The 11456-nt window shown below is 49.5% G+C and overlaps 1 pseudogene; it reads right to left on the bottom strand.

Moving 5' to 3' along the window:
- Nucleotides 1–824: 824 nt before the first annotated feature.
- LOC133996466 (actin-binding protein WASF3-like) lies at nt 825–7475 on the bottom strand (annotated as a pseudogene).
- Nucleotides 7476–11456: the final 3981 nt, after the last annotated feature.

Here is an 11456-nt window from a genome sequence, read left to right as displayed (position 1 = left end):
AGCAGCCTGACAGCCAATCCTCCTCCTCCTCCTCAGTCAGACCACTCCTCTCATCCTCCTCCTCCTCTCCCTCCTCCTCCTCCTCCTCAGTCAGAACACTCCTCTCTCCTCCTCCTCCTCTCCTCCTCAGTCAGACCACTCCTCCTCCTCCTCCTCAGTCAGACCACTCGCTCCTCCTCCTCCTCCTCCCGTCCTCATCAGACCACTCCTCTCTCCTCCTCCTCCTCCCTCCTCAGTCAGATCACTCCTCCTCTTCCTCCTCCTCCTCAGTCAGACCACTCCTCCTCCTCCTCCTCCTCCTCCTCAGTCAGACCACTCCTCCTCCTCGTCCTCAGTCAGACCACTCTCCTCCTCCTCCTCCTCCTCAGTCAGACCACTCCTCTCTCCTCCTCTCCTCCTCCTCCTCAGTCAGATCACTCCTCCTCTTCCTCCTCCTCCTCTCAGTCAGACCACTCCTCCTCCTCTCTCCTCCTCCTCAGTCAGACCAACTCCTCCTCCTCAGTAAGACCACTCCTCTCTCCTCCTCCTCCTCGCTCCTCTCAGTCAGATCACTCCTCCTCCTCTCTCTCCTCCTCAGTCAGACCACTCCTGCTCCTCTCCTCCTCCTCATGTCAGACCACTCCCCTCCGTCTCCTACCTCCCCTCCTCTCCTCCTCCTCCTCCTCTCCTCCTCAGTCAGACCACTCACCTGCTCATCCTCCTCCTCATTCAGACCACTCCCCTCCTCTCCTCCTCCCCCTCCTCTCCTCCTGCTCCTCCTCTCCTCCTCAGTCAGACCACTCCTCCTCCTCTCTCCTCCTGCTCCTCCTCTCCTCCTCTCCTCCTCAGTCAGACCACTCCTGCTCCTCTGGCCTCTGACTCCTCCTCTGATTCGCTGTACTCGAACAGCGATGCGTCTCGACAGAATGGTGGCGACATCGTTTCCTGCCGGCTCGCGTTTCTTCGCCTCCTCCTGCTCCCTCTGCTCCTGGACCTTCCTGAGCTGGATCCCTGTAGACCAGGACCAGGACAACCAGGTCAGAACTGGTGCTGGACTCAGAGAAAAGCATCTCATAGGGTTGAATGTGGACATTTATTTGTCTCAAAGTGCTTAACACTAAAACTCACTCACTCATTCATACACTGATGGAGCTACCACGCAGGGTGCCAACCTGCTACCACGCAGGGTGCCAACCTGCTACCACGCAGGGTGCCAACCTGCTACCACGCAGGGTGCCAACCTGCTACCCACGCAGGGTGCCAACCTTGCTGCAATTTGGGAGCAATTTGGGGTTAAGGACTGGAGGAGCCCGGAATTGAACCGCCAATCTTCCAATTGGAGGACGACCGTTATACCTGCTGAGCCACAGCCACCCACAGCTCTATCAGTCCTCTATCAGTCATCTACTATCAGTCCTCTACTATCAGTCCTCTATCAGTCTTCTATCAGTCCTCTATCAGTCCTCTACTATCAGTCCTCTACTATCAGTCCTCTACTATCAGTCCTCTACTATCAGTCCTCTATCAGTCCTCTACTATCAGTCCTCTACTATCAGTCCTCTACTATCAGTCCTCTACTATCAGTCCTCTATCAGTCCTCTGTCCGTCTTCTATCAGTCCTCTACTATCAGCCCTCTATCAGTCCTCTATCAGCCTTCTATCAGTCCTCTATCAGTCCTCTACTATCAGTCCTCTATCAGTCCTCTATCAGTCCTCTACTATCAGTCCTCTACTATCAGTCCTCTATCAGTCCTCTACTATCAGCCCTCTATCAGCCTTCTATCAGTCCTCTATCAGTCCTCTACTATCAGTCCTCTACTATCAGTCCTCTATCAGTCCTCTATCAGTCCTCTATCAGTCCTCTATCAGTCCTCTACTATCAGTCCTCTACTATCAGTCCTCTACTATCAGTCCTTTATCAGTCCTCTATCAGTCCTCTACTATCAGCCCTCTATCAGTCCTCTATCAGTCCTCTATCAGTCCTCTACTATCAGTCCTCTATCAGCCCTCTATCAGTCCTCTATCAGTCCTCTATCAGTCCTCTATCAGTCCTCTACTATCAGTCCTCTACTATCAGTCCTCTATCAGTCCTCTATCAGTCCTCTATCAGTCCTCTATCAGTCCTCTATCAGCCCTTATCAGTCCTCTATCAGTCCTCTATCAGCCCTCTATCAGTCCTCTATCAGTCCTCTATCAGTCCTCTATCAGTCCTCTATCAGTCCTCTATCAGTCCTCTATCAGTCCTCTATCAGTCCTCTATCAGCCCTCTATCAGTCCTCTATCAGTCCTCTATCAGTCCTCCATCCTCTTGCAGTGATTAACTTCCATCTGTTACAAACTCAGAAGAATAAACAAGTGTCTAACATGTTTTTTAAGGAACTTGGGGGGGGGGGGGGGTCATGTGACCTACCTCTGCGGATGGCGGCCAGCAGGTCACTGCGGGCGTCGTTCACCGGCACGTTCAGAACAGACGGTTTCCTGCCGTCTGTCGCCAGGGGGCAACGGAGGTGTGTTTGAGGGCGGAGCCTGACCTGTGGGCCGGGAGGGGGAGGGGGTGTAGTTAGCTGGGGGAGGGGGGGGAGGGGAGGGGCTGTAAGGGCGAGACAGGACGGCGCCACCTGGAGACCAAAAACCAGATCACAGTGAAGACCATATTCTGATCAATGAACCTGATCAATAAACTTGATTGATCGTCGTTACCTTGGTTACCAGAAGCAGCTGCAGAATGCATTGGGGTTGCCATGGCAGCAGAGTGGGCGGAGCTGTTGGGGAACGCCATCTGTCCCGATGATGTCATCAGAGGGGGCGGTGGGGGGGGGGCAGGTGGTATCTGATGGTCACTGTAGAGGGAGAGAGGTCAAAGGTCAGAACCCCATAAACCACATCCTGGTCCCCCCATACACAGAACCGCATCGGTCCTGGTCCCGGGTCTTACGTGGCCTCCTTGACAGCATTGGGCCGTCCTCCGTTCTGATTGGCCGAGGCGGCGAGCGTTGCTAGGTGATGGTGATGATGCGGCTGGTTACGGCCCAGTGAGTGTTGCCTGGTGGTTGTCGTGGCGACAGCAGAGGATGCTGAGGCGGGTCGGAGGGCGCGGTCCAACGACTGAGTCTGCCCGCTGCCTCCCGTCACCATGGTAACATGATCCTTCCCATCATGCCCCGGGCCGTCGTGGTGGTGAGGGCTGCAGGGGTCGTCTGACACCCCCGATCTGTGAGGGGGGGGAGGGGGGGGGGTGATCTAAAATTTGAGAAACTAACTCTGGAAACATGGATTCATTCAGCCAGCAGGGGGCGATATGAGCTAGATCTTATGTCTTTACCTGAAGTATGACTCAGTGTTTTATAATCACTGATCATCACTGATAATAATTGATAATAACTGATAATCACTGATAATAATTGATAATAATTGATCATGTGAGGGTGAACCTGTCAGGTGACAGCGAGCCGTCAGACATGTGGTGAGGAGACGGAGTGACCCGAGCATCAGGACGCAGCTCCTTATCGTACGCCATCAGGTTCCACTCCTGACGTCTGTTACGAGCCTTCCTCACCTGGTGGGGGGGGGTTAATACCAGAGTCATTAAAGGGTTAATACCAGAGTCATTAAAGGGGTTAATACCAGAGTTATTAAAGGGTTAATACCAGAGTCATTAAAGGGTTAATACTAGAGTCATTAAAGGGTTAATACCAGAGTCATTAAAGGGTTAATACCAGACTCATTAAAGGGTTAATACCGGAGTCATTAAAGGGTTAATAGTAGAGTCATTAAAGGGGTTAATACCAGAGTCATTAAAGGGTTAATACCGGAGTCATTAAAGGGTTAATACCAGAGTCATTAAAGGGTTAATACCAGAGTCATTAAAGGGTTAATACCAGAGTCATTAAAGGGTTAATAGTAGAGTCATTAAAGGGTTAATACCGGAGTCATTAAAGGGTTAATAGTAGAGTCATTAAAGGGTTAATACCAGAGTCATTAAAGGGTTAATAGTAGAGTCATTAAAGGGTTAATACTAGAGTCATTAAAGGGTTAATACCGGAGTCATTAAAGGGTTAATACCGGAGTCATTAAAGGGTTAATACCGGAGTCATTAAAGGGTTAATACCGGAGTCATTAAAGGGTTAATAGTAGAGTCATTAAAGGGTTAATACCAGAGTCATTAAAGGGTTAATACCAGAGTCATTAAAGGGTTAATACTAGAGTCATTAAAGGGTTAATACCAGAGTCATTAAAGGGTTAATACCAGAGTCATTAAAGGGTTAATACTAGAGTCATTAAAGGGTTAATACCAGGGTCATTAAAGGGTTAATACCGGAGTCATTAAAGGGTTAATACCGGAGTCATTAAAGGGTTAATAGTAGAGTCATTAAAGGGTTAATACTAGAGTCATTAAAGGGTTAATAGTAGAGTCATTAAAGGGTTAATACCAGAGTCATTAAATTGTTAATACTAGAGTCATTAAAGGGTTAATACCAGAGTCATTAAAGGGTTAATACCAGAGTCATTAAAGGGTTAATACCGGAGTCATTAAAGGGTTAATACCAGAGTCATTAAAGGGTTAATACCAGAGTCATTAAAGGGTTAATACCGGAGTCATTAAAGGGTTAATATCGGAGTCATTAAAGGGGTTAATAGTAGAGTCATTAAAGGGTTAATACCGGAGTCATTAAAGGGTTAATAGTAGAGTCATTAAAGGGGTTAATAGTAGAGTCATTAAAGGGTTAATACCGGAGTCATTAAAGGGTAAATAGTAGAGTCATTAAAGGGTTAATACTAGAGTCATTAAAGGGTTAATACCAGAGTCATTAAAGGGGTTAATAGTAGAGTCATTAAAGGGTTAATAGTAGAGTCATTAAAGGGGAGGTGTAGTGATGTCATCGCTCACCTTCTTCACCTCCCGTCCTGAAGACTCCTCCACATATTTCTGCTCCTGCACACAAACACACAGATCAATGATCAATAATCAATCAATACACCGACTGGTCAAGCTTCAGATCAATGATCAATAATCAATAAGTAAACGTATTGATCACCTTCTGTCGTCTCTTCTCTTTGCGTTTGTTCTCGGTGGCCTGAAGCATCTTTTCCCTCCACAGACTGAAGAAGTATGACGGGTCAGTGTAGAACTTCAGCCCGTCCTTCTTATCGTCCCTGAAGACACAAAGGTTATTATAAAGGTTGTTAGGGGGGGGGGGGGGGGGGGACGACTAACCTGTAGGGGGGGGGACTAACCTGTAAGGGGGCGGGGGGGGGCAGACTAACCTGTAAGGGGGGACGGACGATTAACCTGTAGGGGGTCAGGATGTTGAGGGGGGGGACTAACCTGTAGGGGGTCAGGATGTTTGGGGGGGGCAGACTAACCTGTAGGGGGGGGACTAACCTGTAAGGGGGGGGGGCAGACTAACCTGTAAGGGGGGGGGGCAGACTAACCTGTAGGGGGTCAGGATGTTGTGGGGGGGGGTATACTAACCTGTAGGGGGTAGACTAACCTGTGGGGGGGGGCAGACTAACCTGTAGGGGGTCAGGATGTTGAGGGGGGGGGGTTTGTCGCAGCGGTGGTACATCTCTAGAACCGGGTTCAGGATGGAGCTGCGTGACACCACCTGCTGGTCCTGGATGGTACTGCTCCTGAAAGCCTTCCTCATATTGATGTCCTGCAGAGACACTGGGGGGGGGGGGGGGGCAGTAATGATGGTTATATACAGTGATATTAATGAGGGGGGGCAGTAGTGATGGGGGGGCAGTAGTGACGGGGGGCAGTGGTGATGGGGGGGCAGTGGTGATGGGGGGGCAGTGGTGATGGGGGGCAGTAATGATGGGGGGCAGTAGTGATGGGGGGCAGTAATGATGGGGGGCAGTAGTGAGGGGGCAGGGCAGTAGTGATGGGGGGGCAGTGGTGATGGGGGGCAGTAGTGATGGGGGCAGAAATGATGGGGAGGCAGTAGTGAGGGGGGGCAGTAGTGATGGGGGGCAGTAGTGAGGGGGGGCAGTAGTGAGGTGGGGGGCAGCAGTAATGGGGGGGCAGTAATTATGGGTGGCAGTAGTGATGGGGGGGCCGTAGTGAGGGGGGGGGCAGTAATTATGGGTGGCAGTAGTGATGGGGGGGCAGTAGTGAGGGGGGGCAGCAGTAATGGGGGGGCAGTAGTGATGGGGGGGCAGTAGTGATGGGGGGGCAGTAGTGAGGGGGGGGGCAGTACCTTCCTCCACAGTAGAGTCCAGCTGTGTAACCTTTACAGCCAGCAGGTCCACTCTCTCCTGCAGGCTGCTCATCCTCACGTAGAAACAGTTCGCCTCCGAGAACAGTTCCCCAAAAATGTCCTCCGCATGTCGACCTGCACACAGGGTTAGAACCAGGGTACCAGGGTTAGAACCAGAGTACCAGGGTTAGAACCAGGGTACCAGGGTTAGAACCAGAGTACCAGGGTTAGAACCAGGGTACCAGGGTTAGAACCAGAGTACCAGGGTTAGAACCAGTATACCAGGGTTAGAACCAGAGTACCAGGGTTAGAACCAGGGTTAGAACCAGAGTACCAGGGTTAGAACCAGGGTACCAGGGTTAGAACCAGAGTACCAGGGTTAGAACCAGAGTACTAGGGTTAGAACCAGGGTACCAGGGTTAGAACCAGAGTACCAGGGTTAGAACCAGGGTACCAGGGTTAGAACCAGGGTACCAGGGTTAGAACCAAGGTTAGAACCAGAGTACCAGGGTTAGAACCAGGGTACCAGGGTTAGAACCAGAGTACCAGGGTTAGAACCAGAGTACCAGGGTTAGAACCAGAGTACTAGGGTTAGAACCAGGGTACCAGGGTTAGAACCAGAGTACCAGGGTTAGAACCAGGGTACCAGGGTTAGAACCAGGGTACCAGGGTTAGAACCAGAGTACTAGGGTTAGAACCAGAGTACCAGGGTTAGAACCAGGGTACCAGGGTTAGAACCAGAGTACCAGGGTTAGAACCAGAGTACCAGGGTTAGAACCAGAGTACTAGGGTTAGAACCAGGGTACCAGGGTTAGAACCAGAGTACCAGGGTTAGAACCAGGGTACTAGGGTTAGAACCAGGGTACCAGGGTTAGAACCAGAGTACCAGGGTTAGAACCAGGGTACCAGGGTTAGAACCAGAGTACTAGGGTTAGAACCAGAGTACCAGGGTTAGAACCAGGGTACCAGGGTTAGAACCAGGGTAACAGGGTTAGAACCAAGGTACCAGGGTTAGAACCAGGCTTAGAAACAGGCTTAGTACCAGAGTACCAGGGTTAGAACCAGGCTTAGAACCAGGTTTAGAACCAGAGTACCAGGCTTAGAACCAGGCTTAGAACCAGAGTACCAGGCTTAGAACCAGGCTTAGAACCAGAGTAACTCACTGAGGCCTCCCAGCTGTTTGATGACAGCAGCCAGCGTGCTGTTAGTAACACATTCCAGCTCACTGGCGACTCCATCAGGCAAAGCGCCGCGGCACAAGAACCTGGGCTCAATGATCCGCTTCACCAGCGGCATGGTTCACCTGCAGGGACCACACACACACACACACACACACACACACACACACACACACACACACACACGTTACCCTCTGCTGAACTTTGACCTGTTGTCCTCCTTCATAAACACCTCTTTGTGCCACCTAGTGGTAAAACAAGCACATTACACATTAATCAGTGTAGAAACCAGATGGCTTTATTTCTGTTGCCTTCATGCTCAGTAAACAGCTGCTGGTCAGTTAACAGAGAAACACTTCAAAGAGAAGCTGTCGGCAACATTTATGAGTTTTTAGTAGAAACTTTAGTTTGAGTTTGCTATTATCGTGTTTTGTGTTTCCTGCAGTTTGTCTAACGTCCACCAGATGCTGCTGTGATTAGGGAACATTAGGGAACATTAGGGGACATTAGGCAACATTAGGGAACATTGGGGAACATTAGGGAACATTAGGGAACATCAGGGAACATTAGGGAACATTAGATGCTGCTGTGATTAGGGAACATTAGGGAACATTAGGGAACATTAGATGCTGCTGTGATTAGGGAACATTAGGGAACATTAGGGAACATTAGATGCTGCTGTGATTAGGGAACATTAGGGAACATTAGGGAACATTAGGGTACATTAGGGAACATTAGGGGACATCAGGGAACAATAGGCAACATTAGGGAACATTGGGGAACATTAGGGAACATTAAGGAACATCAGGGAATATTAGGGGACATTAGGGAACATCAGGGAACATTAGGGAACATTAGGGAACATTAAGGAACATCAGTGAACATTAGTGACAATTAGGGAACATTACGGAACATTAGGGGACATTAGATGCTGCTGTGATTAGGGAACATTAGGGAACATTAGGAGACATCAGGGAACATTAGGCAACATTAGGGAACATTAGGGAACATTAGGAGACATCAGGGAACATTAGGCAACATTAGGGAACATCGGGGAACATTAGGTGACATAAGGGAACATTAGTGACAATTAGGGAACATACGGGAACATTTATGAACATCAGGGGACATCAGGGAACATCAGATCTGATTGATGTGATTGATCTGATTGATGTGATTGATGTGATTGATGTGATTGATGTGATTGATGTGATTGATGTGATTGATCTGATTGATCTGATTGATCTGATTGATCACAGTCTGATGATGGAAACGCTCACACGTCATAAACACAACATTCTTTCTGTCCAAAGCTGATTGACAGGTCTGTCAGCCAATCACACGCAGCTGCTGGAATGTCCTCAGAGGAGAGAAATTGTGTTACTGTGTGTGTGTGTTACTGCATGTGTAAGTGTGTGTTAGTGCATGTGTAAGTGTGTGTGTGTTAGTGTGTGTGTGTGTGTGTCACTGTGACTGTTTGTGCCCAGCAGTCTAAGGGCATCGCCATGGTAATGCAGCCAGCCTGTTACATCATGCTCTGCTGCCCACTGTAGAACATGTTACTGTTGCTAGGAGACGGGGGGGGGGGGGGGGGGGGTTATAATGCATTATGTAGCATCACTACAAACATGCAGCGAATGAGATCAGATCACTGAGGTCACATGATGTCAGGATGTGTGATGTCATGCAGTGGCAGCGTGATTATAGTTATAGTTAGACCTCCTACCTACCCACCTGGTAAAGGTCTCCCTACCTGCCAGTTAGACCCCCTACCTACCCACCTGGTAAAGGTCTGTCTACCTGCCAGTTAGACCTCCTACCTACCCACCTGGTAAAGGTCTGTCTACCAGTTAGACCTCCTACCTACCCACCTGGTAAAGGTCTGCCTACCTGCCAGTTAGACCTCCTACCTACCCATCTGGTAAAGCTCTACCTGCCAGTTAGACCTCCTACCTACCCACCTGGTAAAGGTCTGCCTACCTGCCAGTTAGACCCCCTACCTACCCACCTGGTAAAGGTCTGTCTACCTGCCAGTTAGACCTCCTACCTACCCACCTGGTAAAGGTCTGTCTACCAGTTAGACCTCCTACCTACCCACCTGGTAAAGGTCTGCCTACCTGCCAGTTAGACCTCCTACCTACCCATCTGGTAAAGCTCTACCTGCCAGTTAGACCTCCTACCTACCCACCTGGTAAAGGTCTGCCTACCTGCCAGTTAGACCCCCTACCAACCCACCTGGTAAAGGTCTGTCTACCTGCCAGTTAGACCCCCTACCTACCCACCTGGTAAAGGTCTGTCTACCTGCCAGTTAGACCCCCTACCTACCCACCTGGTAAAGGTCTACCTGCCCTGTCCTCATTAATAACTGACATCATTCATTCCTCACTGACTGCTGGTGTTGTCCCATCATCACTAACGACTGCTGCAATAACACCAACACTCAAGAAACCTGGCGCCGATCCGAATGATTTGAACAGCTTCCGACCCATCTCAAACCTGCCATTTCTCTCCAAAATACTAGAAAGAACTGTTGCAGCCGAGCTCCACACCCACCTGTCTGACAACAACCTCTGTCCTTGGCCCCCTCCTGTTCATTATTGATCTTCTGCCTCTTGGTCACATCACTGTTACGCTGATGATACCCAACTCTATCTTTCCACTAAGCCTTCTTCCACTCTGCCTCCCTATCGGACTGTTTACTGAAAATTAAATCACTCAACTTTCTTAAACTCAACAGTGATAAACTGAGGTCCTCCTCATTGGTACCAGATCAACCCTAGCAACACTCAACACTTTCTCCATGTCCATCGACAATTCCACTGTTCCTCCTTCCCCTCAGGTAAAGAGCCTGGGTGTTATCCTGGACAGCACATTATCTTTCGAAGCCCACATCAATAACGTAACTCGGACTGCACTCTTCCATCTACGGAACATCAACCGTCTCCGTCCCTCACTTTCACCAACCTGCACCGCTATCCTGGTAAACACCCTGATCACATCCCGTCTGGACTACTGTAACTCTCTCCTCTTTTGTCTTTAGCGTAAATCTCTTCACAAACTCCAGCTGGTCCAGAACGCAGCCGCCCGTATCATTACCAGAACCAGAACCCCCTCTATTGAACACATCACTCCTGCCCTGCAGAAACTTCATTGGCTCCCTATCAAATCCTGCATTGACTTTAAGATTCTACTCCTCACTTACAAGATCCGTCCCAACCTGGCACCATCATATCTCTCTGAACTGATTCACATCTACAGACCTTCCCCAACTCTCCGATCCTCCTCCGCCAACCAGCTCTTTGCTCCATCTGCCAACTTAACTACCATCATGGGGTCAATAGAGCAGCGTACTGTGTCTCACACTGACTGAACACACATCCATATTATTTATTATCTTTGTTAAATTATTATAACTTCCACATTAATGTTTGATGTGTTTTATGTCTTTTAAGGCGCATTTAAATAAAATGCATCATTATCATTATTATTATTATTGGTCACATTGTTCACACATCACGTGCACAATTATATTTCACACACACACACACACACACACACACACACACACACACACACACACACACACACACACACACACACACACACATACATTGCTGTGCAGACATGACTATATGATGTAATGCTTATAGTGTGTATATGTGCATTTGTGTGTGCATGTGTGCATGAGTGCATGTGTGTGTGTGTGCGTGTGCAGGCCTGCACATACACTTGCTGACACTATCGATCTATCGATCAGCTGATCCATCGATCAGCTCGTATCAGAGATCCTGTCTGGTCGCGGATGACGTCATGCCCCGGCTGGGTGACTGACAGCTCTGATCAATGTATGCATGACGCTGTGGAAGCACGTGACCGATCGATAACAAACCGCGTTACAAACTGATAAAGAGAAGCTCGATCAGACTCACCGCGGCTGAGGATCCGGTGTCCGCTGAGTCCTGCTGAGGCTCCTCTGACCGGGATGATGCTGAGAGGAGGAGGAAGAGGAGGAGGAAGAGGAGGAGGAGGAGGAAGAGGAGGAGGAGGAGGAGGAGGAGGAGGAGCAGCCAATCTGCTTCTCCTCCTCACGCCTCATCGG

Source organism: Scomber scombrus, chromosome 2 (genome assembly GCF_963691925.1).
Source record: "Scomber scombrus chromosome 2, fScoSco1.1, whole genome shotgun sequence".
NCBI classification, from domain to species: Eukaryota; Metazoa; Chordata; class Actinopteri; order Scombriformes; family Scombridae; genus Scomber; species Scomber scombrus.
This window is presented reverse-complemented; position numbering and strand designations above follow the sequence as displayed.